Source organism: Bombina bombina, chromosome 8 (assembly GCF_027579735.1).
Source record: "Bombina bombina isolate aBomBom1 chromosome 8, aBomBom1.pri, whole genome shotgun sequence".
Classification (NCBI taxonomy): domain Eukaryota; kingdom Metazoa; phylum Chordata; class Amphibia; order Anura; family Bombinatoridae; genus Bombina; species Bombina bombina.
In genome coordinates this window covers 200,994,652-201,016,559 of record NC_069506.1, presented here as the reverse complement: position 1 = coordinate 201,016,559, position 21,908 = coordinate 200,994,652, and positions in this window count along the sequence as shown.

Below are 21,908 nucleotides of genomic sequence, written 5' to 3'. Positions count from 1 at the left end.
GAAATGTGCACTGAAGGTGATACAGCTGTTTGCTTTACATATGTGACTTCTGTCTTTACATTTTTAGAAAACAAATATAATGCAATCATTTGTGCCTGCGTTTTCATATGATAAAAGTTAACTCCAGATCACTTACCTGCACTTTCCAGAATGTTGGTGAATTGTGAGGTCTACTCTCAGTTTCAGGAAACTTCACTTGGGTTTCTGTAAATTAATTCGTAGATAGTAGGTAGCAGTCCTGCCCCCATGGCTATGAATATAAATGAATATAAGAATGGACAGCAATCAAGACAGTTAAAGGGATTATCAGGGTAATGGCATTTAAAGTGCTTGGGGGTATTCATCCCATTGTGTAAGAAAACCTATTATTTCAGTTGGAAGGGGCTGCATTGTGTTCGACTATTACCAAAGCAGCACAAGTATGAAAAGAGAAAACAGATAAACAACATTTTTCATTTTGGTTTTGTAATGGTAAATCTTGTGTATTGCTAATATAGGACAGTGATATCATGACTTTGCTTGCATAACGACCTAGTTGTTTTACAATAAGTATATATGCTCATGCACAAACTTTGTAACATTTTATAAATATATTTTAATGGAACTAGCAACAAGTAAACCAAATGTATCAAGAGTGAAACTTATGCAAAAAATCAAAGCCAAACAAAACATTTCAGAGCAGAAACACACATTGGGTATAACCACTATTTTTAAGGTTTTACATCAATGCAGATGATAAGGATACATATAGAATCTAGGGGAATCTGGTTTGTTGTAACAATTTATTTAACATCCGCTCTATTAGCTTTAGTTTCTGAGTTCTTTATGGTAAATAACGTTAATTAGCAGGGGGGGGGGGGGTCAAGAGGGAAAGTCTTACCCAAGCAGAAGTTACAGCAGTACACTTACACATTACATTAGGATGACTTTGTCAGCACGCAGTAAATTGTTTAACAATAACAAATGAGTGCAGGCAGAGAGGCTAATAATATTCTTCCCTTACACAGGAGAAAACAGCTACATTTTCTGGGGTTATGAATAAAAACACAGGCTTACTATTTTTTTGTAATTTATATATGTTTGTTGTTTATTATAGTTATTATCAACTAGGTGAGTGGTTCAGCTACAACCACTGCAAAAAAGGAAGTCAGTTTTGCATTATATAACAGCAGTGTGATTGCTCTGTGGCATCACTGTGTCACCCTGCTCGGTAGTGTAGACACTTGTCATAGTAGAAAGTCATTTTGTACTTATTTCTGCTGCAGATTATTCCTCAGGAAACAAATCCCCCTGTATTTACCTATTCTGTCTTTGATCATGATGTAAGTAAGCCCTCTCTCTGCAACATATCCAACACTTTCTTTTAAATATCTTTCGATAGATAGATGGTAGACCTAGATAGATAGATAGATATATACAGAGATAGATAGATATAATTAGCGAATAATGCATTTTGAAATTCCAAGCAAGAAGCTACAAATATAATAGAATAGTAGATGATAAACAGACTACTACAGTTTACAAAGGATCTTAGATTAATTGCTGAGAAACAGAATGTTGGGGAAAACATTTTATATTAACATAATAATGGGGGCTGTTAGAAAGAGTTCTGTGGCAGTTTTCTGTGCTATGTTGTATACAGACTCAGGCACCCGCCAAACAATTGCTCTGACAAGACTCATTCCATACTCATTTTATCCCTGTAGTAAGCACTTCTTTTATATCAAAGTAAATATAAGATGCATTTATTCCATTACATCAAACAAACAGAGGGAATTAGAGGTGCTGCATACTGAGATGGTGTACATTTTATTATGCATACATATCAGATCAATGTATATTCAATGTGCCCCAACCAGTGCTAGTGTGATAATATATATCTGAAACATGATTTTCACCAAACTGAGTATAGTGGAATAATGCTAAAAATAGTATACCAGAAAAAGAAATGTAACATTAGCAATATCATGTAGTGTATCAGTATTGCCAAACTTAGACTGTTGTGCATCAAACCTTCTGTAAAATGGGAAATATATAATAAAATAATAATAATAATAATAATAATAATAATAATAATAATAATAATGTATTAGATAGTAGAAAAAGACATCAAAACAAGTGTAGTGCTTAATATTGCTGTAAATGTGGATGAAGCACCATTTTACTGTCTTAGATATATAAATAGTATCCAGAGTTTGTGTATAGCATTGTTTCTAAACCGCGGTTCTCAAGTACCCCCAACAGGCCAAATTTTCATTATAGCTGAACTAGAGCACGGGTGAAATAATCAGCTGATAGGTGAGAGCAGGTTAGTAGCCATGGTTACTGATCAGCTGATTATTTCACCTGTGCACGGGTTCAACTATAAAGAAAACGTGGCCTGTTGGGGGTACTTGAGGACCGTGGTTGAGAAACACTGGTGTATAGGACAATGCTACAATGAGTCTCAAATTTCATTTTAGAACAGGTTCTGATTGGTCACAGAAAAATTAAGTGACTGAGAATACAAATTCCATCAGGGATGTAAACCAATATCAATGCAATGTATATTTTTACAAACTTTCTCTGTGAATACAATCACACAAAACAAAGGCGCCTCCTAGTGTGATACTGTGGATATGAATGGAGAGATGAAGCTGGCTATAAACAAGCTCAGATATCAACCATATGACTCTGATATTAAAAGGACAAAAGCATTCTGTCCTTTTAATATCAGAGTCATATGGTTGATATCTGACTTTTATTTGCCATTAAATTGTGGTCTATTTTAACATTATTATAAGAGTCTGAGCTTGTTTATATCCACTGAGGACTTCACGGATACCGGCACTGATGCTGAGACAGTGAGCTGGGACACTGCAAATTCCCAGTACGCCTGACTTAGCACATTTGGGTGCTGCTCCACTTGTGAGCATCCATTCAGCTTATATCCATCTCTCCATTCATATCCACAGTATCACACTAGGAGGCGCCTTTGTTTTTTGTGATTGTATTCACAGAGAAAGTTTGTATCCTGATAATTTTATTTGGCAAAGAGCTGACTCCTGGATCAAGGTGTGATCCATACAGAAAGAGCTGTACCTGTCTAAAACAGCAAGAATATTCACATCAAGAGGGTTTTTACATCTTTGGTCCCTATTAAGGACTGGTACCAATATTCTATAGAGACATTATCCTGTGGTTTTTATTGTCTGGTCCTCTGAGGTTCTATAGCTCTATATTGTATGTGTTCTTTTTTTGTATGTACTAGACATTGCACCTTTTTGGGTATTTTTCTAGAACCCTTTATATTATTGTAGTAGTCATCTGTATTGCGCCCCTAGAGCTGACACTTGTGTTCAGCTAGAGTTGTATATACCCAATGTATATTTTACTTACTAAGCAACAAGTAAATGCTGTGGGGAAAAAACCTGTTGCAGGCAAGAGCACACTGCACTGACAAGAATTTATTTTTTTGAGAAAACACAAATCAAATTGTGGTGTTTTTGGTGTATTTTAACTCGCATTTGCTTCAAATTTCACATACGTGTCTTTTTCTATAAGTGTAAAAAGCAAATTGCATATCTTGAGACAACCTCGCTAGGTTAACCCCTTAATGACTGTGACATACCCTGTACGTCGCTGGTTGTTAAGTGTTTTTCAGGACATAGTAGTGCAGGTCTCGCTGCCAGTGGCAGGACCGTGCTATTATAACATCCCTTCCGGCTGCAGGCATCCTGGAATAGCGCTATCAAAAATGCAAGCCCCATTCAAAACCAGACATCAATGGTCATTAAGGGGTTACATTTGGCCCAAAAAAACCCAGAGACCTGTAGGTGTAAAATGAGATCTGTAAGACATCTCCAGACATGTACAAAGGACGTCTATGCTCTGGTTTTCAAACCTGTCGTCAGGCCCCATTTTCAGTATTACCTTGGATGAGAGCAGGTAAAATAACCATGTTTACTAATCAGCGATTTATTTCACCTGTGCTCCCGTTCAGAAAGGACAGTGTAATGTGTGCACGGTGTACTGCACTGGTTTTCACACCTGTCCTCAGGCCGCCACCACCTCCCTAACAGGCCAAATTGAGGATATCTGAACTGGAGCACAGGTGAAATAATCAGCTAATTAGTAAACATGGTTATTAACCTGCTCTAACCCAAGGTAATCCTGAAAACCTGGCCTGTTAGGGAGGCATGCAGACAGGTTTGAATACCAGCGGTGTACTACAAACTATTTGAAGTGTTTTACAGTATCAACATATGTTAAAGTTGGAAAGAGATAACTGACCCACATTTTCTCTGGAATGTATCCTGTTAGATCAAGGTGTTTAGCTGACAATGCATACTTGGGTTGGTACAGTCCAGGAAGTAATTGAATGTTTAGGGGAGGACACATTCCTGATTCTGCCAGTGATAGAGGACTGTGATAGAAATACGACGCCCTGGGGGATATGTAAAGGGACATAAAACACATCTTAAATGTATGCATAGTATATATCAGCAATTAAACACTATATTGCAAAAATGTCATCATGCAGAATAAATGCATTACTAATAACTGCATATTAAATTTTGTTTTGCAAAACCCTTTCCCGCTAAGGTCATATAAATGAGTGGCTATGGTAATCAAACAATGACTGTATAGGATGTAGCAGGATGGCTGTATAGGATGTAGCAGGATTAGGATTGTGAAGTCTGGACGATATGTACTTGCAGTTCTCACAGGATTCACAAAAAAACGAGAAGATAAATTTAAAATATATACTAGCCCTAGGTGTTAATCGCCTACTCCTGTGCAGCTCCAGCATATGAAGAATGTGTGTGTCAAATAGTTAGCCATCCAATACATTTTCTTTTTAAATATACGCTTAAAAGTAAACACCTATTTACAAGAAGCCTTATTTGTAGTAGCCAATCTGGGCTTGAGTCTGCAAACAGCAAGGCTAGCCACGGTCATTATGTTAGTATAAAAGGCTTTGCTTTTTAAATAATTTAACATTTTCAAACTATACTGATCTAATGCTCAATTTGACACAAAAGGAAAAAAAAAACTTTTTTTTTTAATAATATTTGTATTATTTGTCTCCAGTAAAGTATACAATCAGGCCTTTTGCAGCAAACAAAAAAAGGTGGCCTATTTCAACGCCTCACAGGACGTAATACATTATAACAAACAGAATACAGTGATATATAGTCATTGTTTTGAAAATGTTTACATGTATTTTGAGCTTTGGCTAAAACAACAAAAATAGAAAGACGTAATATCTTAGGCTTGCTAGAAACTCAGAATACATTTTGCTGGTTGTATGACAAATTGGCATTTTATATTATAGACATACATATACTAAATCTCACAAATCCCGGTTATGTAAATGCAAAATACCTTCTTAGATTTAAGAAGTTACCCTTGGAACATATCAATAAGAGGTTTTCATAAGATAAACAGGAAAATATATATTCTCAAATTCTCAGATGAATGTTGAAGTGCTATAATATAATTATCTAAGCCAAAAGAAAAGTTAAAGAATGTATATTCAAACTTATTTAGACAATGCAACAAAAGAAAAACATTACAAAGGACGAAGAGACATACAAGAAAAAGGAGGGGGAAAAAAAGGGATAATCTCTAATCTCTCCTCCCCTCCCCATCTATAGTCATATTCAGAACCTAAGGGTGACTCAAACCACTAACTTTGACTTCTGATATTAACCTTCCTTATTTGTCAACAATAATTGTTGGAAAAGAGGGGTCCTGAAGTGGAGATAAGATTTGACTTTGAGTGGTGTCTGGGAGTGATAATATATACGTTTCCCATTTTGTCAAAAATAATCTTAATTTGTTATCTAGAAAAATCATAGGGTCTTTTGAATCTATTGCTACTTGAAGCGACGTGTTTTATGAAGGCTGCTATCTGGGCGCTTTCTTATCCTTCCAGCTTCTTAAGATTATCTGTCTCACCACTAATATAGCTGTATTAACTAGATGTTTATTGTATATATCTTTTTCCTCTAAGAGAACTATAATCTGTTCTGTCTTAAATTTGAGTTTAATTGGTAAAGATTTGTTAAGCCAATATTCTACTTTGCACCAGAATTGCTGTATTTTAGGGCAGTCATAGAAAACATGGATCCGGTCGGCTTCACATGAGATAAATCTTGAGCATTTAATACTTTCTCAACTTTTCCATCTAGACATTGAGAGAGGAGTTAAATAGGCTCTGTTCAATAGTTGAATATGTGCTTCTGTAAATGAGATTGCTCTGTATAATCTAGGATTAACGTAAAGCTCTTAAAAAAATAGAACTTCTATATAATATATTACAAATGTATAAACACATTTATTTAACGTGTAACAAAAATATAAACATTATCTCTGTTCCATTATACCTTTGATCTTTCCCAATCCCATTACCATGGGGACCCCCTACCCTCCCAAAGAGTCTTGTAATCTTCCCCCCCCCCCACATTATTTTCTAAATTCCATTCCCCTTTATGTTGTCTATTAATAATATTTAGTGAGCTCTAAAAAATCTGGATAATATAATATTTCCAATTTCGAAAAAAAAAAAAAAAAATGTAATCTGAGTATTATATTGTGTGCATAAAAGGATATAAATGCAATTATTTTTTTTTCATGATTCAGATAGAGCATACAATTTTAAACAACTTTCCAATTTAATTCTACTATTACACTGCCTTTGTTTTCTTATTATCCTTTGTTGAAAAGCAGTAAGGTAAGTTTATGAGTGTGCGTGTTTCTGGAGTACTATATGGCAGCAGTTTTGCAACAATGTTTTACATTTCCAAGAACAATAGATGGCAGCACTTTTTCCTATGTAGTGTTCCAGACATGTGCACGGTACTTCTCTAGGTATCTCTTCAACAAAGAATAGCAAGAGTACAAAGCAAATTTGATAATAGAAGTAAATTGGAAACTTTTTTAACATTGTATTCTCTATCCGAATCATGAACTAAAATTGTTGGGGTTAATGTCCCTTTAAATGCACTAAATCTATGTTCTTCAATTTCTATTGTGTTAAAATTACAGGGACAGTAAAGTCAGAATGAAAATGTCATATCTCAGATAGATCATGTCATTTTAAACAACTTTCCAATTTTCTTCTGTTATCCAATTTGCTTGATTTGCTAGTAAAACTAGGTAGGTTGATAGGAGCTTAGGGGTGTGCACGTGTCTTTAGCAGTCTATGGCTGCCGTGTTTGTCACTATGTACAACGTTGTTATAAAAAATGTTGCAAACAGTGCTGCCATATGGCTAAAGATACATGCACACCCATGAGCTCACCTAGGATTACTCTTTAACAAAGGATACCAAGAGAGCTAGGTAAAATCCATAACAGAAGTAAATTGGAAAGTTGTTTACATTTTCATTCTCTATCCAATACTTTTAAGTATTACATTTTGACTCTAATGTCTATTTAAATTTCGTCCTACTGATTCATTTGTATTTATAAATCTAGTTTTATTTCTACAGTCTTTATCTTGAAGCAGAAAGAAAATATTCTGCAGCTCTAATAAGATTACATATCATGTTAAATCAATAATTAATCATTTTCCAATGTTTTCGGACTGCTTATATGTAATGTAATACATCTGCTTTATTACGTCATGCAGCACTTTTTTTGCTATTATTAAATATGTTCTCCACCTTCACATGCTGTTCTTTAATAAAGGCAAAAATCTCAACTTTTTGACACTTTGGGGCCGATTTTTCATTTGTCTGGCAGACATTGATAAATGCCGACAGCATACCCTGTCGGCATTTATCATTGCACAAGCAGTTCTGGTGAACTGCTTGTGCAATGCCGCCCCCTGTAGATTTGCGGCCAAACGGCCGCTAGCAGTGGTGTCAATCAACCTGATCATATGCGATTGGGCGGATTGATGTCCGCAGCCTCAGAGGCAGACCGCTGCTTCTTAACTTCTGTTTCTGGCGAGCCTGAAGGAAACAGGGGTATTTGGCCCCATTCGGGCCATGATAAATCGGCCCTTTTGTGTTATTAGTTGTTCTTGACAATTTGTAAATCATTCCTTTTTTGTACTACTTTAGGTCTAAAAAATATTTTCTTTATCGTTTTGTAAAAAAAATAATAATAATATGGAAAATATATAATTTGTTTTGTCAAACAATCTAGCAGGGTTAGCCTTCTGAAGTTAGCAGTAGAACATTCACAATTTTATAAGCGAAACTAAAGAAAAAAAGGCAAAATTCCTAATAAAAGTCTATTACAAGTTGTTTTTCTTTGCATGGCTAAACATTTTATATAAAAAATATCTCAGTCTCTTTAGTGTCCATTTAAGTGTAATGATATCACCTGGCAGTTTAACTGGGAATCACTAACATAAATACATCATTAGAGCACATCAGTACGTACCCTAAATGCATCATCTAACTTCACTTTAGTATCCTGTCATATAATAAATTAGATTCTAGGACCTTATCTTTTTATGGTAATTGGTTTATTAACAAAGCAAAACAAACCTACAACTCCCTAAATACTGAGCAATTAAAGTGCATGCCAACTGGAAGAATGTTTCAGTCTTCTGATTAGAAAGTTAAAAATCTTACCCTCTAGGCATTTCAAATGTCCTGAAGTTGTTTCTCAGTGGTAGCAGGACATCCAGCAGTGTAACCTCTCCAAAGTGAGCCCTGCATGACAATTACCCTTGGACTGCTGCTTACTTTGCCTAAGGGTACAGAGTACTTAAAGGGACAGTTCACCCCAAAAATTGCTCCCCTTTAAATTGTTCCCAATGATTCATTTTACCTGCTGGAGTGTTTTAAATTGTTTACAAGTAGCTCATTTACCCCTATTTTGACATTTGGAATAGCTGATTTAGCCTGTGGTATCCCAACCTATACTGAAAGTTTCTATACTGGAGTATACCCTTCTAGATTGTAAATTCCCACGGGAATAGGGCCCTCAATCCCTCCTGTATGTGTTTGTAAATGTTGTCCTGTCTCTTACAAGTCTTGTATTGTTTTATTTAAATGAATTGTATCCATGGACAATGCTGCAGAATATGTTGGCGCTTCATAAATAAAGTATAATAATAATAATTCTATTGAATAGCCTAAGTAAACACAGCCAGCAGAAGAGATTACACTATCAGTGGGGTGCAGGATAGTTAAGTAATAAAATGATAATTTTTTGTTCTCTCTAAGTATTGAGCTTTGGTTTTCTAGACAAATATAAGATAAGGAAGCAAGTCTGTGTACATAAAAATGATAACATAATGAGATCTGATATTACCTGAAGCTCAACCCATTGTAATAGGTTGTGGTTTAAAAGCACAAAACCAGCTACTTCATATACACAAATAAACAAAAAAATGCAATTTCTCATAAATTTTATACTCTGCAGTTGGTATAACAAGTCATTGAAAATACATTCATATAAAAACAATTTTACAGTGTACTGTCCCTTTAAGAACATTATGTTCAGTCTTACATATCAGAAGTGCAGTATATATATATATATATATATATATATATATACAATTTGAAATTAAAGGATTTTTATTCACTTCAAATCTAGTGAGTGCAGATTTTTTTTTGAAATTGCTATTGTTGTTACTCTAGCACCCTGGTTTATTGGACATTGGTCAGTGAGAGTGCACCTGCAACACCTATTATATAATTTTTCCGGTTGCACCCACCAAGAGAAACGATTTGGACCTATCTCACTGTCACACACCCGCACTATACTAGCACTAGACTATTTGTACACTACTTCTGGACTGTTCACCCTTACTTACTCATCAGCATATTGAACAACATGGAGGAGGCTTCTGTATTCCAGAGTGTACCCACTTTACCTATGGAAACTGAGGGGATGGACACACTGACCCTAACATAGATGCAGTGAGAATTCTATTTGAGGCTGAGATCCCAGCAACACCGGAGGATGATGCCAAAACTGTGTATCTACAGAAATTGAAGTTAAAAAAAGAAAGAAATTGACCTACAACTTCATGGAATCTATCTTTCTGAATACCACAGAAAAAAACTAATTCCCAGAGGCTTTAGGGTCCATAGGCAGAAACAACCCTGACTTCTGCAAACGCTGGTGTGCTGTTCTAAACAAGTGCTCACTATATTTGATCTTGCTGGTGGTAGAAGAGGTCAGAGCCCTGTTGGAAAAAACAAAAATAGAAATAGAATCTTTTGAGTCTAATCAAGGACTGGTTTTACAAGATGACTCCAGCGAGGACTGGACGGTGAAACTAGCCTCACAATTAAAGGAATATAAGGATAATTTGGTAGCATTAAAAAACAAGAACATTGGATATGTCACAGAAGACTACAAAGAAAAGAAGGTCTATAGATGGACATTGGGGCCTGAAAAAAGAAGGCGATTTTATCCCAACAGACAGAGGAGTCAACGCGTATACACCAACTGGAGACTCACCACAATAGATTCCAGCTAAGGCTCTGACACTGAACATACAGACCATCAACAACAAACAGCACAGACCACCAGCTTATCACAGCCTTTTTTAGGGATTGCCACCAGATCTGGACTAGGAAGGAGAGGAGGAGGAGAACTCATGTCAGGAGGGAGGGTATTGGAAGAAGTCCCTCCTTACCACCCAGAAACAGAAGGATATAGTGATCAACATCAGTGATCATGTGTTAACTGAGAATGAAACAAAGATTTTAAATAAAGAACTTTTTCGTCCCAACAACGAAAGCTGATGGATTTTCCCTTTTATTGACACACTCAAGTTTAAAAGACTACTCAAATTGGGTGACTTCTTTCAAGATAAAAAAGAAGACAAATTGTATCCGTTTAAAATATCTAGTACGTTTTATCCTGCAACTACAAATTCAAGTATACGTACATATATGAGGATGGTACAAGATGATATAAAAATACTTAATAGATCAAGAGTTCGAAACAACCTAAGCCCTGAAGAGAGAGCATCTATTGAGGGTTTGGCCAAGGATGTTGGCATTGTAATACGCCCTGCGGATAAGGGTGGGGCAATTTTACTCCAAAATTATAAAGACTACAAAGAGGAAATTGAGACACAACTATTGGATGTAAACACCTATAAACGCCTAGCAGGTGATCCCACATTGTGATACAAAACCTTTATCGATGGCATTATAAATGAGGCTTGGCAGAAGGGATGGATTGACAATAGTGTTAAAGAATGGATGACAGTCATACCTCCTGTCAGACCCATCCTATATACCATCCCCAGGATCCACAAGAATGCCACATCACCACCTGGATGCCTGATAGTATCTGCAAGTGATTCAATGTTACAGCCTATTGCAACATTTGTGGACTATTTACTTCAACCTTATGTGGTCAACATGAGATCTTATCTGCGTGATTCATGGACACTTATTGAGGTATTGACTACCGAAGTAGAGGTAACCATTGAAGATTACCTTGTGAGTATGAACATTGATAGCCTCTATACAGTGATTCCACACCAGGAAGGAATAGAAGTAATCTCAAGGTGTCTGAGGAAATATCCATATATTGGCCCACCAACATAATTCATCATTGAATTAATTTCCATTTGCCTAAAACTTAATTATTTCAAATTTGAAACATCCTTCTATCTCCAACTGACAGGGACGGCCATGGGCTCGAACATGGCACCCTCATTCGCCAACCTTTACATGCAATTTATAGATGAAGAGGTGATGCAAGTGTATAAAAAACACCAGATAATTTTTTATCGTCTCTACATTGACAATATTTTCCTCATATGGCAGGGAGAAGAAAAACATCTAACTAGGTAGGTACAATGAATTCAATGCACTAAATTGTCCTATCAAATTGAAAGTTTCTTCTGATAAGTCACAGATGGACTTTTTGGACATCAAGCTCCTCAAACAAGATGATCATCTGGGGACCACACTATATATAAGAAACCTACAGATCATAATTTGATACTGCAAGCTTAGAGCTGCCACCCAAGAGCACAAATAAAGGAAAAACCGAAATTACAAATGTTGAGGGGGGCCAGGAATAATTCCCTTGAGGAATTAAGAAAGACACAATTGGGGAAAATGACACCGTGATTTATAGCAAGGGAATACAAAAACGAGAACATTGTGTCGGCAAGAGAGGCTGTGGTAGATATGACACAACAGGACCTATTGAAACATAAGAAAACTGAGATCTCTGAGAAACGTTTGTACTGCATTACTACGTATATACCACAGCTAAACATAATGGGTTATATATTGTGTGGATATTGGGATATCATCACTAGACAAGTGCAATTAGTTTCAGTCAAATTTCTAATAAATCAGTTTTCAAATTTTCAGATACATTCTTTATTCATATTCGGAATTTTTCATTGTTCTAATCTTAACCGCAGTTCTCAAACATCGCCAACACTAACTAAAACACTAAATAAATCTATTAACCCCTAAACCGCCAACAGTGACTAAACTTATTAACCTCAAAACCGACGTTCCCCAGACATCGGCGACACTAACTAAACCTTTTAACCGCTTAACCGCCGGTCCCCGACATTGCCGACACTAACTAAACCTATTAACCTCTAAACCGCCATTCCCCGATATCGCCAACACTAACTAAAACACTAGCTAAAGCTATTAACCCCTAAACCACCATCCCCCCACATCGCCAACACTAACTAAACCTATTAACCTCTAAACTGCCGTTCCCCAACATCGCCGATACAAACTAAAACACTAAATAAAGCTATTAACCCCTAAACCGCCGACAGTGACTAAACCTATTAACCTCTAAACCGACATTCCCTGATATCGCTGACACTAAATAAAGATATTAACCCCTAAACCGCAGACAGTGACTATACCTATTAACCTCTAAATCGACATTCCCCGACATCGCAGACACTAACTAAACCTATTAACCTCTAAACCGCCATTCTCCGACATCGCCAACACTAACTAAAACAGTAAATAAAGCTAAAAAACCCTAAACCTCCGTTTCCCAACATTGCTGACACTAAATAAACCTATAAACCTCTAAACCGCCATCCCCCCACATAGCCAACACTAACTAAACTTATTAACCTCTAAACCGCCACCCCCCACACTGCAAACACTAACTAAAGCTATTCACCTCTAAACCGCCGCCCCCCCACATCATAAACACTAAATAAAATAATTAACCTCTAAACCGCCATCCCTCCACATCAAAACTAGCTAAATTAAAAAATTACCCCTAAACCTAACACCCCTAACTTTAACATAATTAAAATACACCTAAAGTAAAGTTACAATTATTAACTAATCTATTTAAAAATAAATACAAACTTACCTGTGAAATAAAAATAAAACCTACGCTAGTTACAGTATTACTATTTACTAACTACCTAGTTAAAATAAATACAAACTTACCTGTGAAATAAAAATAAAACATAAGCTTAAACTAAAAAAAAACCCTTACATTACTTGTTTAAAAAAAATCTAATAATACCAAAAATAAAAAACCTAACATTACTAAAAATAATAAAACCTAACATTACAAAAAAAAAACTACTATTACAAAAAATAATAAACACTAAAATTACAAAAAATATAAAAACTACCATTACAAAAAATAACAAACAAATGGCTAAATTACGAGTTTTGCGTTATGAGTGAAAAAGTAGTGTTATGGCTCTTTTTCACTACCGCTGGTATTACGAGTCTTGCAGGTATATCTGTACCGCACACTTTTTTGGCCGTAATGCAATGTAACTACCGCAGCTTTCATAAAGTCCTTTTTCAATGGCACTTCCATAGCGCCGGTATTACGAGTTTGCCTGGGAGGCCAAAAAGTGAGCGGTACAGCCAATACTGTCAAGATCCGTACTGTAAATAGAAAGTCAGTAGTTATGGCTTTTATGCTACAAATCCGTAACATAAAACTCATAACTAAAGTGCTAAAAAGTACACTAACACCCATAAACTACCTATTAACCCTGAGGCCCTCCCGCATCGCAAAAACACTAAAATAAAATTATTAACCCCTAATCTGCTTCTCCTGACATCGCCGCCACTATAATAAACATATTAGCCCCTAAACCGCCGCACTCCCACATTGTAAACACTAGTTAAATATTATTAACCCCTAATCTGCTGTTTCTAACATCGCCGCAACCTACATTACTGTTATTAACCCCTAATCTGCTGACCCCAAAATTGCCACCACTATACTAAAGTTATTAACCCCTAAACCTAACCCTAAGTCTAACCTTAACCCTAACACCCACTAACTTTAACATAATTAAAATAAATCTAAATAAAAATTACAATTAATACCTAAATAATTCCTATTTAAAACTAAATACTTACCTATAAAATAAAACCTAAGCTAGCTACAATATAACTAATAGTTACATTGTATCTAGCTTATCTTTTATTTTTATTTCACAGCTAAGTTTGTATTTCTTTTAACTAGGTAGAATAGTTAGTAAATAGTTATTAACTATTTACTAACTACCTAGCTAAAATAAATACAAATTTACCTGTAAAATAAAACCTAACCTGTCTTACACTAACACCTAACCTTACACTACAATTAAATAAATTACATTAATTAAATACAATTAACTAAATTACAATTACAATTAACTAAATTACAAAAAAACAAACACTAAATTACACAAAATAAAAATGGCATTTAGCTCTTTTTCAGCTCAAACCCTAAGCTAAAAATAAAACCCACCCAATAAACCCTTAAAAAAACCTAACACTAACCCCCGAAGATCCACTTCATCCACTTGCCGTCTGGATGAAGACTTCCGCCCGCCTGGAGGACCACTTCTTGCCGCTTGGATGAAGACTTCTCCCGGCTTCGTTGAGGACTATTTGCCGCTTGGATGAAGACTTCTCCTGGCTTCGTTGAGGATAGATGTCCGGTCTTCAAAAACTGTAAGTGGATCTACGGGGGTTAGTGTTAGGTTTTTTTAAGGGTTTATTGGGTGAGTTTTATTTTTAGCTTAGGGTTTGGGCTGAAAAAGAGCTAAATGCCCTTTTAAGGGCAATGCCCATCCAAATGCCCTTTTCAGGGCAATGGGGAGCTTAGGTTTTTTTAGATAGGATTTTATTTGGGGGATTTGGTTGTGTGGGTGGTGGGTTTTACTGTTGGGGGGTTGTTTGTATTTTTTTTGACAGGTAAAAGAGCTGATTTCTTTGGGGCAATGCCCAGCAAAAGGCCCTTTTAAGGGCCATTGGCAGTTTAGTTTAGACTAGGGTTTTTTTATTTTGGGGGGGCTTTTTTATTTTGATAGGGCTATTGGATTAGGTGTAATTAGTTGAAATATTTGATCATTTCTTTTTTATTTTGTGTAATTTAGTGTTTGTTTTTCTGTAATTTAGTTAATTATATTTAATTAATGCAATTTATTTAATTGTAGTATAAGACAGGCTAGGTTTTATTTTACAGGTAAATTTGTATTTATTTTAGCTAGGTAGTTAGAAAATAGTTAATAACTATTTACTAACTAGTCTACCTAGTTAAAATAAATACAAACTTAGCTGTGAAATAAAAATAAAACCTAAGATAGATACAATGTAACTATTAGTTATATTGTAGCTAGCTTAGGGTTTATTTTATAGGTAAGTATTTAGTTTCAAATAGTAATTATTTAGGTATTAATTGTAATTTTTTATTTAGATTAATTTTAATTATGTTCAAGTTAGTGGGTGTTAGGGTTAGAGTTAGACTTAGGGTTAGGGGTTAATAACTTTAGTATAGTGGCGGCGACGTTGGAGACGGAAAATTAGGGGTTAATAAGTGTCAAGAGCTGTTGACTTTAGTATAATGCCCTACAAAAGGCCATTTTAAGGGCTATTGGTAGTTTATTAGTTTGTTTTTTATTTTGGGTGTTTTTTTTTGTTTTTTTTAAACAGGGGTATTAGAATAGGAATACTTTTTATTATTTTGGATAATTTCATTTGTTATTTTTTGTAATGGTATTTTTTTTTGTTTTTGGGGTGTTTTTTTTTAGATTAAGCCTTTTTTATTTTTAATGGGCTGCAAAGAGCTAAATGCTTTTCAGGGCAATGGGTAGATTTTTTTTCACTTAACGGGGGGGGGGGGTTGTAATGTTTGGGGTATTTGTTTAATTTATTGGCAAAAGAGCTGTTAACTTTAGGGCAATACATTGGTAGTTTATTATAGATTCGTTTTTTTTATTTTGTGGTGTGTTTTTTTGTAAATGGGGTATTAGAATAGGAATTCCTTTTATTATTATTATTATTTTTTTTAAAGGCTTTATTCAACACTTTAACATATAGATAATATAGATAAACAGCATGAAACATAATCAGTCAAATTTAACTCAGGTATCCACAAGGTATCTTTCTTTATATTTAAATTATTAATAGTCCACAAAAAGAGAAAGGAAAAAGATCCCGTAAGTTTCCATAGATTCCATTGCCATCATCTGGTGGCTTTTCCTTAACAACAATAATTCATATTAATTAGGAATTTAAAGTGTGTATATAAAGCCTAACGAAAAATAACTCTAAATATTTATATTCATAGAAAAGAAAAAATTTAACTAATTTAATATAATATAGTATAGTATCTTCAGCAATATATAATTTTAATTAATCTCCTTCACATTTCATTCTCATTTTGACCTAATACCTCAGATGTGATCCTATACTTTTATTTGTAAAACATTCACTTCACTATATTATAATATAAATCCATCTGATCCATCAATTGATAATGTAGCTTTTCCATTGATATTGAGTATTGTATTTGTGATTTCCATTCTATTATTGTCAGAGCTCTTTTCTGTTTCCAAAGTCTTGGTATTATCTGTTTGGCACTATTCAAAAGGATATACAATGCTCTATCTCTATATATACTGTTGGTAATTTTGGTATTAATTTATACAGTAGAATTGTTGTCGGTTCTAAAGGTAGTTGTATTGATAATAATCTATTTATCTCTGTTATTATTAATGACCAATAATTAAATATTATTGGGCATAACCACCATATATGTAACAATGTACCTATCTCTCCACATTCTCTCCAACATTGTTCAGAGGAGTTAGGGAATATTGCTTTAACCCTGTTAGGAGTTAAATACCACCTCATCAATTATTTATAATTTGTTTCTTGTATACTAGCTGAAATTGAAGCTTTGGCATGATGTTAAAAAATTATATTCCATTCTTTCCTTGTAGGGGGTATTATAAGTTCTCGCAACCATACTTTAGTGTATGATGGTAACTCAGAAGTTGTAGCTGTCATTATTATTTTGTATATAAGTGATAGTATGCCTTTTGTAGGTGATTTTCCTGAGCAGAGTACTTCAAAAGGGAGCCTTTGTCTAGTTAAATCCTGTTTCTTTGAATGTGTAATTAAAAAAGATTTAAGCTGAAAATACCTAAACCAAGGGTTAAATATCTTCACCCCAATATTAGTTAATTCTAGTTTTGACTTTAGAGTGTTTCAATTCATAAAAATATAGAATGGTAATGAGTCCTCCAATGTTCGTATATTGATTTCTCCTATATATTCACTAAATGATAAGGATTCATCTAATATAATAGGTGTAAGTGGGGATGGTATTGTTGAAATAGGATTTTTAATTTAAGAATGATTTTCCATGTTCATAACAGTTCTTTTAAAATAGGGTATTCTTGTATTATTTTAGGTCATTTTTTTATTGGTAACCAGCAATTGCCTCCTAACTGTCTAACTTGTATTAAATTATGCTCTAATTGTACCCACTCTTTCTGTTTTGAATTCTTACTCCAATCGACTATTCTTTGTAGTATTGTTGCCCTCCTATATTTCAATAAACAGGGTACCCCCAGCCCCCCCTTTATCCTTTGGAAGATAAAGGCTTATTTTAGATACTCTTGGGGCAGTTCCATGCCATATATATTTATTTAATGGAGATTGAAACTTAGTAATATAAGAGGTAGGTAGAGGGATTGGCAGTGTTTGAAATAAGTATAGTAGTCTCGGTAGGATAGTCATTTTTACAGCTTGGATTCTCCCTAACCAGGAGAGAGGTCTATTTTTCCCTCTGTTTATTTCTAGCTGGGTTTCTTGAAAGTTTGTCATAATTTAGTTTAACTAGATCTTTTTGGTTGTTTGCTATGGTAATTTCCAAATATTTTATAATATTTTAGGTTATTTTTAAATTTGTATTTTGGGTAATTAATTGAAGATTAACTTTGTTTAGTCCACAACTCAAAAGTTATGATTTTGAATGATTTATAGAAAAGTCGGAATATTTACCATAAGCTTTAAGTGTGGTTAAAACTGCAGGGATAGATTTAACTTGGTCAGATAGTGTGAAGAGAACATCATCTGCATATAGTGAAACTTTAAAGTTAATATCACCTATATTAATGCTGTGTATTTTATCATTTTGTCTAATTTTAGATGCCATCACTTCAATTGCTAATGCAAATAATATGGGTGATAATGGACACCCTTGCCGTGTTCCATTACTTATATTAAACGGTACTGATAGAGAGTTGTTAAATTTAACAGTTGCATAGGGGGCTTTATATAAGGAAAAAATTAGTTCTACGAATAATTTACTAAAACCAAATTGATATAAGGTAAAACGTAGAAATTGCCAGTTAAGCTGATCAAAAGCTTTTTCAGCATCCATCGCTAAGATAACAGTTGGGATACCTTCTTTCTTCACAAATTCTAAAATCTGTATGACTTTATTAGTGTTATCCCTTGCTTCTCTCCCTGGAATAAAACCCACTTGATTAAGATGGATAAGATGGGGCAAAAAATTATTTATTCTAGTGGCTAAGATTTTCCCGTATATTTTTATATCTAAATTTAGTATGGAAATAGGTCTGTAGTCGCTTGGAAAATCCATTGATTTCCCCGGTTTTGGAATAACAGCCATTCTAGCTTCTAACATACTCAATGGAAAGGGGTTACCTATATATATTTGTTGAAAAACAGTTAGTAAATGGGGAATAAGTATTTTCTAAAAGGTTTTGTAGTATTTTGCTGTTAAACCGCCTGTACCAGGGCTTTTCCCCATTTTTAAATTTTTGATAGTATCTGTTAATTCTTTAATTGTTATTGGTTGATCCAACATATTTTTCATATCTATAGAGAGAGATGGTAGACCTGTACCTTAAATATATTCCTTACATTCTTTGACAAAATCTTCAGAAGAGGATTTGTCTTGTAAATTATACAATTCTGAATAATAATTACTAAAAATTTGTCCTATTTCCTTTAAAGTCTTAACTTTTTTCCCTTCTTTAGTTTTTAATTCATGTACATAAGATTTAAGACTCTTCTTTTTAAGTACCCTTGCTAATAGTTTCCCAGATTTATTACCTTCATTAAAAAATCCTTTTTAACCCCTTAACGACTGAGGACGTGCAGGGTACGTCCTCAGAAAAAAGGCAGTTAATGCCTGAGAACGTACCCTGCACGTCCTCAGTGTGGAAAGCAGCTGGAAGCGATCCTGCTCGCTTCCAGATGCTTTCCGGTTATTGCAGTGATGCCTCGATATGGAGGCATCCTGCAATAACCTTTTTAAGCCATCCGGTGCAGAGAGAGCCACTCTGTGGCCCTCTCTGCACCAGAGATCGTGGCTCCCTGCGTTGGTGGGTGGGAGCCGGACCGTGAGGCGGGTGGCGGCCATCGATGGCCCTGTTGATGTGAAGGGGGGCGGGATCGTGGGCGGGGGTGGCTGGGGGCGCGCACGGGCGCGCGCGCGTGCACGGGAGGGTGGGGGCGGGCGCGTGTACGGGGAGGGAGCGGGTGGGAACCGCTACACTACAGAAAATGCTGGAAATAAAAAATATTAAAAAAATGTCAAAATTAAAAAAAAAACGATCAGCAAGGTGGTGGGGGTTTGTCTGTGTGTGGGGGGGGGGGAAGCTACACTACAGAAAAAAACAAACAAAAAAAAGCACTTTTTATTGTAAACTGGGTACTGGCAGACAGCTGCCAGTACCCAAGATGGCCCCCAATAAGGCAGAGGGGAGGGTTAGAGAGCGGTTTTGGGAGGGATCAGGGAGGTTGGGGGCTAAGGGGGGGATCCTACACAGTAGCATATGTAAATATGCTAAAAAAATTATATTTTTTTTTAAAACCCTTTTATTTTAGTACTGGCAGACTTTCTGCCAGTACTTAAGATGGCGGGGACAATTGTGGAGTGGGGGAGGGAAGGGAGCTGTTTGGGAGGGATCAGGGGGTGGGATGTGTCAGATGGGAGGCTGATCTCTACACTAAAGCTAAAATTAACCCTGCAAGCTCCCTACAAACTCCCTAATTAACCCCTTCACTGCTAGCCATAATGCACGTGTGAGGCGCAACAGGATTTAGCGGCCTTCTAATTACCAGAAAGCAACGCCAAAGTGTCAGGACATTTATCTGAATTAACTTTATGGTCCAGCAATCACTGTGCCTTTAAGATTTCTCTCTGTGTCTCCAACTCCACCCTATTTATAGCTGATCTAGGCCCTACCTACTTTGCTTAGTATTGAAGCATTGCTGCCTTTGGTATCCAAGCCTCCTCATCTGTTTTGAACGCTGTTCATTTCAGTTGCCTTAAATTGTCGCTTACCGGACCGGAGTTCCATCTCTAACTCCTTACTAACTTTTGTCTCCATTTTCCTCTCCTCTCAGAAGCTGCTGCACGTCTCACAGGGAATACATTAGACTTACTCACTAACTGCCGTCTTCAGTCTCATCGCGGTGACGTCATCCGCCTGCTGCATACTGCTCTGCAACTGAGCGCTCTCACAAACCGGAGCTCCGTTCTAACAAGCCGAATGTAAGTGCTAAACCTCCTATTCTAAATCGCATTACATTCCGGTATATATACTTAAGCTGTTACCTTTCAATTCCTCTTTTTGTTTCTTGATGCGTGCGTTCACATATACAATACCAGATACCAATCCTATTCCCTGAACCAAGTAAGGGTTTCCTAAGGGCAGTTTATTAACTTGCTGGTATCTTATACACGTAGGCATACTATACTACTTAATAATTCTACTCTGGGCCATTTCACCTTGCCTTGTTCTATAACAAACATTTGTTAAGTTTGCATAATCTGCTCCTATGGATTTCCCGGCATTATTCCTCCCTCCTGCAAATATTTTAGTGCTTACACAGAGCACAGGTGGCAGGCATAGGGAGAAATAGCCAACAAATCCTACAACATTAATTACAGCCTGGTGATATAAGAATACAGCTGCTTTCCATAGTAGCATTCTGCTGTATTCAGTATCTTTTTGCTACACTCAATACTTTTATACTTTCATGTTGAACTCAGCTAATTGTGGTCCTATTCCTCACTGGTACACTTCTGTAATTTTAGATTCCAGAATAAGGACTGTGACAGAATACTAAGCCATCATAACTATGGACCCAGCAGAGATCAACGCTAATATGCAAACTCTAAAGCAAAGGGTTGATTTGCTAACAGATGGCCTCAACACCTTAAAATTAGAGAATGACACGCTCAAAGCCTATATCAGGGATGTAGTGGATAAAAGAGTACCCATTATAGAACCCCAGGTTAGTGCTCCCGAAAAATTTTATGGAGACAGATCTCTCTATAGAGAGTTTAAAAATGCATGTCTATTGATGTTTGCACTTAAACCACATACATACCCAAATGATAGGGTCAGAGTTCTCACCACTATTTCCTATTTAAGGGGTGAACCCCGTAATTGGGCTAACTCATTTTTTGAGAATAACGAAGATGTTTTGAATTCTTTAGAAATTTTTTTTGCAGCTATGGGTCAGCTATATGAGGACCCATATAAACAGCTTACAGCTGAAAATGCAATGCGTAGTCTCAAACAAAGGAAAAGGGTTGTAGAGGACTACATCACCGAATTTAAAAAATGGGCAAAGGATTCCCAATGGAACAATCTTTCGCTCAGGAACCAGTTCAGGTTAGGGCTCTCTGATGGGATTAAGGATG